This window comes from Elephantulus edwardii, unplaced genomic scaffold, assembly GCF_000299155.1.
Source record: "Elephantulus edwardii isolate Elephantulus edwardi_28Jun2011 unplaced genomic scaffold, EleEdw1.0 scaffold00037, whole genome shotgun sequence".
In the NCBI taxonomy this organism is placed as follows: Eukaryota; Metazoa; Chordata; class Mammalia; order Macroscelidea; family Macroscelididae; genus Elephantulus; species Elephantulus edwardii.
The window spans coordinates 875,735-888,048 of NW_006399787.1; positions in this window are offsets into that span (position 1 = coordinate 875,735).

A 12,314-nucleotide genomic window follows, 5' to 3' on the forward strand; every position below is an offset into this window, starting at 1 on the left:
GACTGTCACCTCCAGGACAGCACACTTTCCAACTACAGCCTCAGTGATGGCAGAGCCAAAAGAAGCTTGAGCAGTCTTTGAATCCAATGACTGATGCTGTGAGCATTGTCAGCCTACCCTCCCCAGCCAGCAGAGGACTCAGGAAGACCTGCTAATGACAACAGAACAGAAAGGAAATGGTCCATTTAAAAATGTATTTTGTATCCGGTTCTAATCTGACATGTTCCTTTGCTATGTGAACCTCAGAAGTTTACTGGAGTGAAGAAAATCAGAACAGCTTTCTTCTTTAAAACACGACACAATTTGTCACGCACATTTTAGCTAAATTGTGTTCCTTGCTCTGTTGCTTTGCTTGGATTTCGATGATGCTTAAAGGAAAATTCTCTCTCTCTGTCTCTCTCTCTCTCTCTCTCTCTCTCTCACACACACACACACACACACATATCTGCGTCATCTGCAACAAAAACACCACCCCCTCCATGCACTCCATGAAATATTGTAGCCCACTTCTACTACTCTCAATTACCCCAAGATAGACAGCCCATTGGAACGTCTGCTAATAAATGCCTGCAGGCGTTCTCTGAACAATCAAGAAAAAAATTTTAAGAGACTGAACCATGTGTGACCTAAATTGGCTTTAAACGTGCTTTTCAGAGCCGTGGGAGCAACATTTGCAGCATAATCGCCTTCCACCTTGACATTAATTATGCACTGTGGTGTTCAGAGAGCAACTCCGAGCCAGGAATATAAGTGTTTGCAAAGTAAACATGTCAAGCAAGGCAGAGCATTGTAAAGTGAAGAAAATATTCAATCCAAATGCTGTTATGATCCATTTTCCTCCTCTTCCCGCCCCACTTCATAAATAATCTGCATTCAACCTACAAAGGGATGGTATTTCTCTCTTCTGAGAGAGATAAGGTGACTCAACAATACTTATACTTGGGATTTCTTGATATAAAAGGAGAAAAGGAGTTGCTTTTTCCCCCACTTTGTGATTGGAAATAAAAAGGGGATTGCTGATTTAAAGAACTGCAAAGCCTTGGGGAATCTTTAGAAAGCTTTCACTGTTGGAGCAATTCTGTTTGTCTATAGCCTTATGACCGTACTTTCTTCTTCTTCGTTATCTAGGACATTTGCATGACAGCAGGGCCTCTGAGTTTGTGCCTTTACTTATTCCTAATCCTTACATCTTCATTTGATGTCATTAGCCCTCACAGGTGGCATCTTTATTAATTGTGAGAAACAAGGTGGTGGTGCCAGAAAGACCATGGTTTCTACAAGCAGCTTAGTAAAAATAGGCCACTGGTTGTCAGGACAAATCTCAAGATGATATCCAAATTCTTCAGAAGTTTCCATGAGTTTCAAAATAATGCTTGCTCACTCTTGAAACTAAATTTTACACCAGAGAGCCATTTTTTAAAAAGTCAGAAAAACAGTTTAAAAACAATATATTATAGGGTATTATGATTATCATAAGAGTCCAGAATGAAGGCTGCAGAGTGGAGTATACCCAGGGTGGGGGTCGGGGTCAGAGGCTGCACGGAGATTGTATACCAATGAAGGAATTTTTCTTTTACTTTTCAAAGAGAAGAGCAAACTGGGGGGGGGGGGGAAAGTGCAACAATGAATGAATGGAAATCCAAAATCTCTGTAGATGTTCATTGAAATTAATAATAAGAAAAAAAGAGGGAAAAAAAAACCCAACAGCAGATCAATGAGGAGTGGCCCAGGGTGTGGTAAGCTCTACCGTTTGTACACACAGGTGTATGGCCACAGAGCAGTGGACTCTCAGGTTCCCTTCAAGCTCCAGACAAGCTCAGTTTGAAAACTAATGATTTAACCTACACACAACATATTTTTTGTCTTCTGTATGACCTATTTACAGTCATTAAAATAGGCCTAGTAACTTTCCCCTTAAAGTCATTTTACAGAAAACCATCTCAAACTACCAAGATTTCACTTTCTGAAAGTCAATGGAAGCATGTTTTTCTGAGGAATATTGCCTTTGTGTTTTCATACTATCCACAGATAAAATATCTATCTCCAGCAAGAATTTCAAGTTAGTAGAAATTGTGAATACACTTGGAAAATCACAAATTTGATGGGGGTAAGGGGAGGTGGGAAAATTCATCAAAACTCTTACAAAACAATTAAAGAAGCTAAAACTCTCTATGATTTTAAAAAAAACCCAACATTTAAAATGGGGAAAGTGGGATTAGATGTCTCAGAGTCAGTGAGACTGGCTCAGGATAAGGCAGGGTTCAGAGCTACTATAGATAGGGTTGCTATGAGTCGTAGGCGACTCAACAGCACATAACAACAACAACTTATATTTTAGGAAGGAAATGAACAAGTGCCTGTGAGTTTTGGATAAAAATTTCAATTAACTAGAGGAGTTGGAGAAACTGTAAAAGACTCAAGATGATGACCACACAGTGATAAGATCAATTTAGATTAAGAGAGAGTCCAGGGGACTGTGACAATGTGTAGGCAAGAAAGGAAATATACAGAAATGGTACTCATTTATTTGACATTCTGCTAAATAAAAAGAAAAGTAGATTATACTTTGAGACATTTCAAGCAGAGAATAAAGGGAAGTCAGATTTTATACAAACATAATACGGCTTTTCATATTAGATATGTCCAGCAATAGAAGACAAATGTGAAAAGTAACAAACTTCTTCATACTAGACATAGGAGACCCTGGGTGGTGCAAAGGGTTAGAACTTTCAGCTGCTAACAGAAAGTTTGTTTGCTGGTCTAAGTCCACCTTGATGTGTGTGCTTCAGAAGACAGGCCTAGCAATCTACTTCTAGAAATGTAGTCACTGAAAACATTACAGGACAGTTATACTCAGACACACAGCATGTTACTACAAGTCAGTAGATTCAACTTTCAGGTGATATAGACAATACTGGCTGCTGCAGGTGGTGGCGGTGACGGTGGTGGTGCATGTGGTCAAGTGACTCAGAGCTGACCCATCAGCAGACTTTCAATCCTTAAATCTCCCAGGAGGAGGTGGCTCTACTTTCTCCCTCAGAGCAGCTGGTGGATTCATCCTGCGTGCCTTAAAGTTGGCAGTGTGGCTCCTTACCACTCAGCCACTAGAACGCCCTGTAGATAATACTCAAAGTATAAAAATAAAACGGAGAGGAAAGTTGTGATTCTTGAGTAGTACCTGGTGCTAAGTTTTAACACCATAAAATGCCCTTCCAGCATTTGTCCAGGTATAAAGCTTAGGAGGCAAGAAGGAATAAGATAAAAGGATTAATAAAAGGGCATAGTAGAATAAGATAGATAAAAATGATAATCTCAGCAGGGAAAGGAGAAGAGTGCAAAAATGAAATGTGTATGAATAGTTGGATGGAAAATCAACTTTCTTTATAAACTGCCAGTCAAATCACAATAAAGATATAAGGAAGAAAAAAGTTCTTCCCAATGATTAATATATACTTGAATTTAATAAGATTAAGTATTAACAGAATTCAAGCTCATTTGAACAAACGTTATTATTAACCCATTTTTTTTTATCAGTAAAAGTACTCTAATGCATTCATAGATGATCTACTTTTCCTTTGTGGCAAAATTCACATATAAAATATCAAATGGGGAAAAAAATGGGAGTAACTCTGGGAGTTATAATGTGACCTCCCAAGTGTTTGCATCTTGAATTTTCCCTCAAAGCTTATTCACCTGACATCTGGTCCAAGATCATATTTGGAACCAAGAAAAAGAATCACATAGGTAGTTTTTTAAATGTATATCTGAAATTATTTATTAACATACAGTCATACTCTGAATAATGTTGCTGTTGCTGTGGTTAGGTGCCATTGAGTCAAATACGATTTATAGGGACGATATGAACAGCAGATCTGAACCCTGTTCTGTCCTGTGTGTGTCGTCTTCACGATATCTGACACTCTCAAGCCCATTGCTGCAGTCACTGCATCAATCCACCTGGTTAAGGCTCCTTCACTATTCCTCCAACCTTAAGCAAAGAGAGAAAAATGGCATTACTTTAGAAAACTTCCAAATCATTTATTGTTTTTCTCTGCCTCACAATCTTTACTTTCTTCTAGAAAACTCTGCATGATTGTTTAACTTTAATTTCTTTCTCCTTTCTCATTGTCCTTGAGTGAAAACCAGCCCTTAGCCTCCTTCACTGGGTTTCTGAAGAGGCTGTAAACTTGAGAGAAGAATGCTGAGAGGCAGGCATTTGACTTAGCGGTACAACTCCTGACAGACTAAAACATTGTATGCAACACCTTTTCCTCCTTTTTCGTGTTAAAAAAAATTAACTTCTTTGAATTCTCTCTTCTGTTTAAAATTCCGATCCAAGTCAAATACATGTTTCACCAAGAGAACGTTTCTTATTCTCCAATCTAAATAAACACAACCTAATTTATACTTCTCATTTGACTAAGTAAACTTATTTATTTTCTTAACCTGAGTCCCTGATAGACTAAAAAAAACTGTATTCCTTTGATTTCCTAGTATAATCCAAGAGCAAAACCACAGAGGTTGAAATAAATTTTCGTAGCCTGAATAAATGTAGAAGTCTAAGAAGTACCTTGGTCTTAAATTTTACTATGGGAAATGCCTTTTTAAAGTTTTTTGGCATTTACAACATTTTCTTTTCAAGATACTTTTTCGTTTCAATAAATGTTCTTTTCAGACTTAAATTGTACTTGTATAACAGTAATTTATCAAGGCACTTTCATACCTCATTGCGTGTTATTATGTGGCATAGAGTAAATGTGCTCCAAAAACTTACTGTTTAGAGAAATAATAATATTTTGTTGTCATTATGTGCTATCAAGTCATCTATGGCTCACAGGAACCTTATAAACAACTCTCCGAACCTTGACAATATCATTAATATTGCACGCAAGTAAAATCTTGCTGAAAATAATTTAAAAATGGCTAGAATGGTGCATTGATATGGGATTGCTAGAAATTCAAGCTAGATTTAGAAGTGCCCGTGGAATGAAAGAAATCATTGCTAATGGATGATGACTGAAAATAGACAACAATAAAAATATATTTCTTTGTGTTTTATTGATTATGCAAAGGCATTGAATTGTACGGATTGTAACCAATTATAGCTAACATTGAAAACAATGGAGAAATCCCAGAACACATAATTGTACTCATGGAAAATATATGCAAAGACCAAGACGCACTAGTGTCAACAGAATAATGGAACACTGCATGGCTTAAAATCAGGAAGTATGGACCACAGTTGAATCTTTTCTCTAAGCCTATTCAATCTGTACGATGAGCAAATAATTTGAGAAAATAGACTTTATGAAGAGCACTGTAACATCAAGATTGGAGGAAGACTCATCAACAACTTTTATTATGTAGTTGGCACAACCTTGCTTACAGAAAGCAAAGAAGATTTGAATCATTTATTGAGGAAGATCAAAGACTGCACAGTCTTCAGTATGGGTTACCAAGAAACCAAAAGTTTGCACAATTGAATTTGTCATCAATTTCAACTGGTAGCAAAGGCAAAAAAAAAAAATCAAAAGAAGTATTGCATTTGGAAAATATTCTATCAACATCTTTAACAACATACTAAAGAAGAAGGATGTCAGTTTAAAAATTAAAGTGTGTCTTATGCAAATAATGGTATTTTTTCAGCTGTTTCCTATGCATCAGAAAACCAGACAATGAATAAGGCGACAAAAGAGGAACAGATGTCTTTAATTGTGATATTAGCAACACGTATCGAATATAAAATGGACAACCAAAAGACAATACCATAGATTGCAAAAAAAAAAAAAAAACACCAAAGAAAACCAAAACCAAAAAACCCCAATAACAACAAATAAGTCTATCTTGAAGGAAGTTCAACCAGAGTGCTCCTTTGAGACATGGATAGTAAAACTTTACCTCATGTCCTTTGGACATGTAATCAGGAGGATCCAGTCCTTGGAAAAAGACATCATGATCGGAAAGCTAGAGTATCAATTAAAGAAAAGACAATTTTCAGAGAAATGCATTGACACAATTGACCACAACAGTGAACTTGAGCATGATGGAGAGTATAACAATGGCACAGCATTGGGCAAGACTCAAATCTGTTGTTTCTAGAGTTGCTATGAGCTGTAGTTGACACAAAGACATCTAACAACAACAAACTAGTAAGTCAGTTCCTCACAAAACTCTGTGCCTCAATATCCCCTTGCATTATTTGCTACTGTGTTATGTACCATCAAGTTGGTTGCAACTCACAGATACTCTATGTAGGGTAGAATAAAATACTGCATTCCTGCACCATCGTTATCATGATTGTGTTTGAGTCCATTGTTTGAACCTTAGTGTAAGCTACTTTATTGAGGATCTTTCTCTTCTTCGTTGACCCTCCACTAAGCATGATGTCCTTCTTCAGGAACTGATCCCTCATGATCACATGTCCAAAATACCTAAAATAAAGTCTTTCTAATCTTAGCTTCTGGGGAGCATTCTATCTGACTTTTTCCAGGAGATATTTGTTTGCTCTTCTGCGAAAACTGACTGGAAGAGATCGATATTTGTTCCTATCCCAAAGAAAGGTGACCCAACAGAATGTGGAAACTACAGAACAATCTCACTGATTTCACATGCAAGCAAGATTTTACTGAAGATTATCCAAAAACGTCTGGAACAGCACATCAACAGAGAACTACCAGAAGTCCAGGCTGGTTTCAGAAGGGGTCGTGGTACTAGAGATATTGTAGCTGATGTTAGATGGATCTTGGCTGAAAGCAGGGAATACCAGAGAAATGTCTATCTGTGTTTCATTGACTATGCAAAGGCATTTGACTGTGTAGATCATAACAAACTGTGGCTGACTCTGAGAAGAATGGGAATCCCAGAACACTTGATCGTTCTAATGCGAAACTTACACTTGGACCAGGAGGCAGTCGTCAGAACAGAGCAAGGGAACACTGCATGGCTCAAAATTGGGAAGGGCATACGCCAGGGATGCATCCTATCTCCATACCTTTTCAACCTATATGCAGAACAGATTATCCGGAGGCTGGGCTCTGTGAGGAGAAATGTGGGGTCAAGATTGGTGGACGATTTATCAACAACCTGCATTATGCGGATGACACAACCCTGCTTGCTGAAACTGAAGAGGACCTGAAGCGCCTGCTGCAGAGTGTCAAGGACTGCAGCCTACAATATGGATTGAGGCTCAATGTCAAGAAGACAAAGATTCTCACCACTGGACCAACTGGCAGCATCAGGATGGATGGTGAAGAGATTGAGATTGTACACAGCTTTAGTTTGCTTGGCTCCATAGTCAACAGTCTTGGCACCAGCAGCCAGGAAATTGAAAGGCGCATTGCCATGGGAAAGTCTGCTGTTAGGGACCTCTCCAAAGTGCTGAAGAGCAGTGGTGTCTCTCTGGAGACTAAGGTGCGTCTGATACAGGCCATGGTCTTCTCAATCACTTGTTATGCATCAGAGAGTTGGACAATGACCAAGGAGGATAGAAGGAGAATTGATGCCTTTGAGCTGTGGTGCTGGAGAAGAGTATTGAGAATACCATGGACTGCTAGAAAAACAAACAGATTTGTCCTGGAAAGGGTTAAACCAGGTGGCTCCTTGGAGGCAAGGATTCTGAGGCTCTGTCTAACATACTTTGGACATGTTGTGAGGAGAGGCTGGTCCTTAGAGAGGGACATCATGCTTGGGAGGGTGGAGGGACAGCGCAGGAGAGGAAGGCCCTCTATGAGGTGGATTGATTCAGTGACTGGGATAATTGAGATGGGAGTGTCGGAGACAGTGCGATTGGCACAGGACAGAGCGGAGTTTAGGGCTGTTGTACATAGGGCCGCTATGAGTCGCAAGCGACTCGACGGCACATAACAGCAACAACAGCAACTTCTGTGAGTCCATGGTATATTCTATTTTCTTTATTAACTCCATAATTGAAACATTAACTCTTCTTCAATCTTATTTATTATGCAGCTTTTGCATGCATATTGTGTTGTTAGGTACCAACAAGTTGACCGTAACTCATCTGAACGTTGCTGTATTCTGCTGCACCATCCTATCTCTGACATGCTCAAACCAACTATCACAGTCTCATATCAATCCATCTTGTTGAGGGTCTTCTCTCTTTCTCTGATCCTCTTCCTTTCTCAGAATGATATTTTTTCTTAAGGACTGACACTTTCCAAAAACATATACAAAGTACATGACAAAAAGTTTCACCATCCTTGCCCATAAGGAGCACTCTGCTTTTATTTCCTTATCAATTGTCCAACTTTCTCAAGTCTAGAAAGTAATTGAAAAGACCATGGTTTGGATTAGGTGTACCATGGTCCTCAAAATGACATCTTTCCTTTTGAAAACTTTAAAAAGCTGTATCACAGCTGTATCTTGACTGCTGCTTCCATAAGTATTGATTAGAAATCAAAGTAGAATTAAATCCTCAACAATTTCATCACTAATCATGATGTTGCTACAGTAGCTTTACTATAAGAGAACGTTATACGAGGTCCAGACAGCAACTTTGATCTTAACTCTTACAAATGCACGTTTTTATCAGTTAAAGGCCACCAGTCAAAACTTTGGAATTATAGTGGTATGTGGGTTGTAGTCTCTGCTGCTAACCAGAAGATTGAAGGTTCAAATTCATCAGTCTCTCTGTGAGAAGATGAGTAGTTTATTCCCATCAAGATGGACAACCTTGGAAATGTGATGGAAGATTATGAAGAGTCAGAGCCCTCTCAATGGTGCTGGGTTTTTATTTACTTGACATTTTGTTGTTGTTGCTGTTGTTAAGTGCTGTTTAGTCACAGGCAACTCACAGCAACCCTATGAAGGAGAGTCTTCAACACTAGGGTGTCTCTCATCCTCCCTCAAGGTTCATAGGGTTTCCAGAGGCAAGCTATTACGGAAGTGGATGCCACTCCTCAAAGCATGGCAAAATAATGGCAATGATTTACACCAATGAGAAAGAGACAGAGATAATATATAGGAAGATAATTGGATACCCACAATAGACACAGAAATGCTACATAAGCATATATCTCCCTATTAGTATTCCTAACTCATTTCTGCCTTCAGACCCAAATCTTGGTCTTTTGTGGCTAACAGAAGACATCTAAAGGCTATCATGCACAAGCCTTCCATCTCAAGTATAATATACATTTCTGAACATAAATGTTAACATTATGACCATTGTTTTCCTATAGTATTTTCACTTCAGAACATTTCAGCATAAGCCAAAGGGGTAAATAAGCTAAAGCTAGTGCTTGGAGTGGCCAGGTTTGCTCAATGGGTTATGGCTGAACTTTCATTTCTGAGAGTTGTTCTCTTACTTTCCTCTTCAACAAATTTAGCCCTGTGTTCCAGAGCATGGAGGTTAAATGTCCCTCTTAAACAATAGAATAAGCTTTCTTAGCATTTAGCTATAAAATTACCCAAGGGCTAACACTTAGGTTTAAAAAACAAAACAAAACAAAAACCACACACAAAAATAAACCAACCAAGCAACAAAACTCATAGCCTTTGCATTGAAACCTATTCATAGTGATCCTAGAAGTGCATTCAGTGTCTTTGAGTTAGCAGTGCAACTCTCTACAGACTATCCCACCAGACCTCACTAACACTTAATGGGCTCCAACTATTCATGTTATTCCAAGCTCATCTCAGTGAGTCAGAAATTAAGTAAAATCAACAAATTGCTATGGGAGACCAGTTGGAAAAGTTCTAGCAGATTTTTCTAGTGCTTTTGTATTCTTAGAAACAGTAACTATAACATTGGTTCTCTGATATATGACATGTGGTGAAATATTGGCAATGATGTACACAAAAGTTCTGCTTTAAACTTTAAAAATGAAATGATACTTTCCATCTTCTTTGGAGCCACAAAAAGGAAAACTTATAATCATATTGGGCTTTCTCTGATGAACATCATAGTGTTGAGTTTCATACTGATTTCCAACTCATTTTTTTGTCAGTAAGTCTGTACTTTCCAACTACCATTCCTTCTTCAGTATTTCTAACTTTTGCATTCCAATCACCAATTATTATTAATGCATCTTGATTATATATTTGATCACTTGCAGACTGCAAAATTTGATAAAAGCATGCTCCGAATTACTAAAGAGCAATGATGTAAATTTGAAGACTACGGTATCTTCAGGCCACGGTCTTTTCAATAATTTCCTATGTATTTGAGGACTGGATAATGAATAAGAATGACAGAAGAATTGATGTCTTTGAGTTGTGGTGTTGAAGAAGGGTACTGAATATCCAAAGGACAGCCAAAAGAATATATCATTATGTCCTGTAGGAAGTACAGCAAATGTGCTCCTTAGAGACAAAGATAGCGATGCTTCATCTCACATACTTTGGGCATGTTTCTAGGAGAGGCTACTCATTGGAGAAGGACATCATGCTTGGAAAGGTGGAGGGCCAATGAAAGAGAAGAAAACATAGATAGACACAGAGACTAACAATTGGCTCATGTGTGTCAGAGATTTTGAGGAAGGCACCGGATAGAACAGGGTTCAGATCTGTCGTTCATAGGGTCACTTTGATTGTATTTGATTCAAATACATCTAACAACAACATAATCCCTCTCTGAGATGTCACTGTTGTGTTGTTTTTCAAAGAACAGTTAGTGTTCCTCTCTTGCTAACACATGAAAACTTTGAACAGAAAAACTAATAGTTGTTCATTTTCTACATCAAATAAGCAACTCAGTGCCTGCAATAAAATGTGAGGTAAAAAAAGTGTTACAACATCTATTGTTTCCAAAAAATCTGACTTTGTGGGAAACCATTGCTGAGTTAGACATTGGCAAGAACCGTTCTACAGCCTGTTGGCATGTAGTTCGCTCTCTTTTTTTTTCAAAAGTGTTTCTTGCAAACTAAATGTGCCAAGAGTGGAGCTCAGGTGTGGACAGCAGCTAGACGAATCCATTTTCATCACCTGTAGAATTTCCAATGCAGTTAGAGCTAGGAGTTAAAATTAATACATCTTTTTCCAGTGACTCTGACATAAATAGAGAAGAAATATTTAAATCCAACATTTAATACTTAGAGAAAATATAAAGGATTTCTAATATTCCAAATAAGTAATAACAAAAGAAACAAGACTTATCTAAATATTCTTGCCAATTAAAAAAATGATGCACTAAATTTATCTAGAACTGAAATTTGAAAGGGTTTGGTTGTGTTTTTTTTTAAAAGGCAAGAATTGAGATCCTGTGCTACTATAATAATCATCCACAAAACTCCTACCATGAATTTTCCCAATTAATAGCTGTATGAGGTCTTAAAAACAGTTACCATTTCAGATATTCACGTCAGCAGAGCTGGGGTTTTTTTGGTTGGTTTTTTTAACTCCCACATGTGTGATAGTACTAACTATGGCCTCAAGACAGTAATAGCAACACCTAAAACCCTGATGAGTTGAAAGCTCTCTGGCACGCAGCACCAAAGGAATGTAGAATCTTATTTGCACAAAAAGTATTTTAGAAAATGAAGGTCCTAGCACTACTTAAGGGATTTCTAGTGGTGAAATCTGCAGGTAGTTGTGCTGCTAATCTAGAGGTAGTGCCTCTCTGTCAGTTCAAATTCACCAGAAACTCCACAGGAGAGAGACGGGCAGGCTCCTCTCATGCAATTTCTAGCCTTGGAAACCTATTGGAGCAATAGTTATGAGTCAATTCCAAATTGATGACAATAGAAGGGTTTTGGTTGAGTTTCCCCCCCCTAATGCAATATAAGTTCATAGCGTCACTATGAGTCAGCTGCGACTCAACGGCACTTATGAGTCAAATGCAAGAATGGTTTCCCATGGTGGACAGTGTTCGGTGGAGCTCCCCTATTAAAGCAAGCTTGGAAGCAGGAGTGGCATCCACTTCTGAAATAGCTTGCCTCCGGAAACCCTATAAACCTAAAGAAAGGACGAAAGTTATACAGGTGTCCAGGACTTTTGTTCATAGGGTCACTATGAGTCACCTGTGACTTGACTGTACTTAACAACAACAACAATGCAATATAGGAACTCTGGTGTCCTACTGGCAAGAAGCTACGCTGCAATCCCAAAGGCATGCAGTTCGAGGCCACCAGCTACTCTACAGGAGAAGGATGGGCAACCTCCTCCTGTGCAATTAACTAACTGCCTCTGAAAACCCACTGGAGGGTCAGCTATGGGTCAGTTCTGACCCTATGTACACATTAACAACAACTATAATGCAATATAACCTCAAAACAGATTGCATCTCAATATCAAGAAGACAAAAGTCCTCAGCACTGTAATGATAAGTAGCATCATGACAGATGGAGAAGAGATTGTCA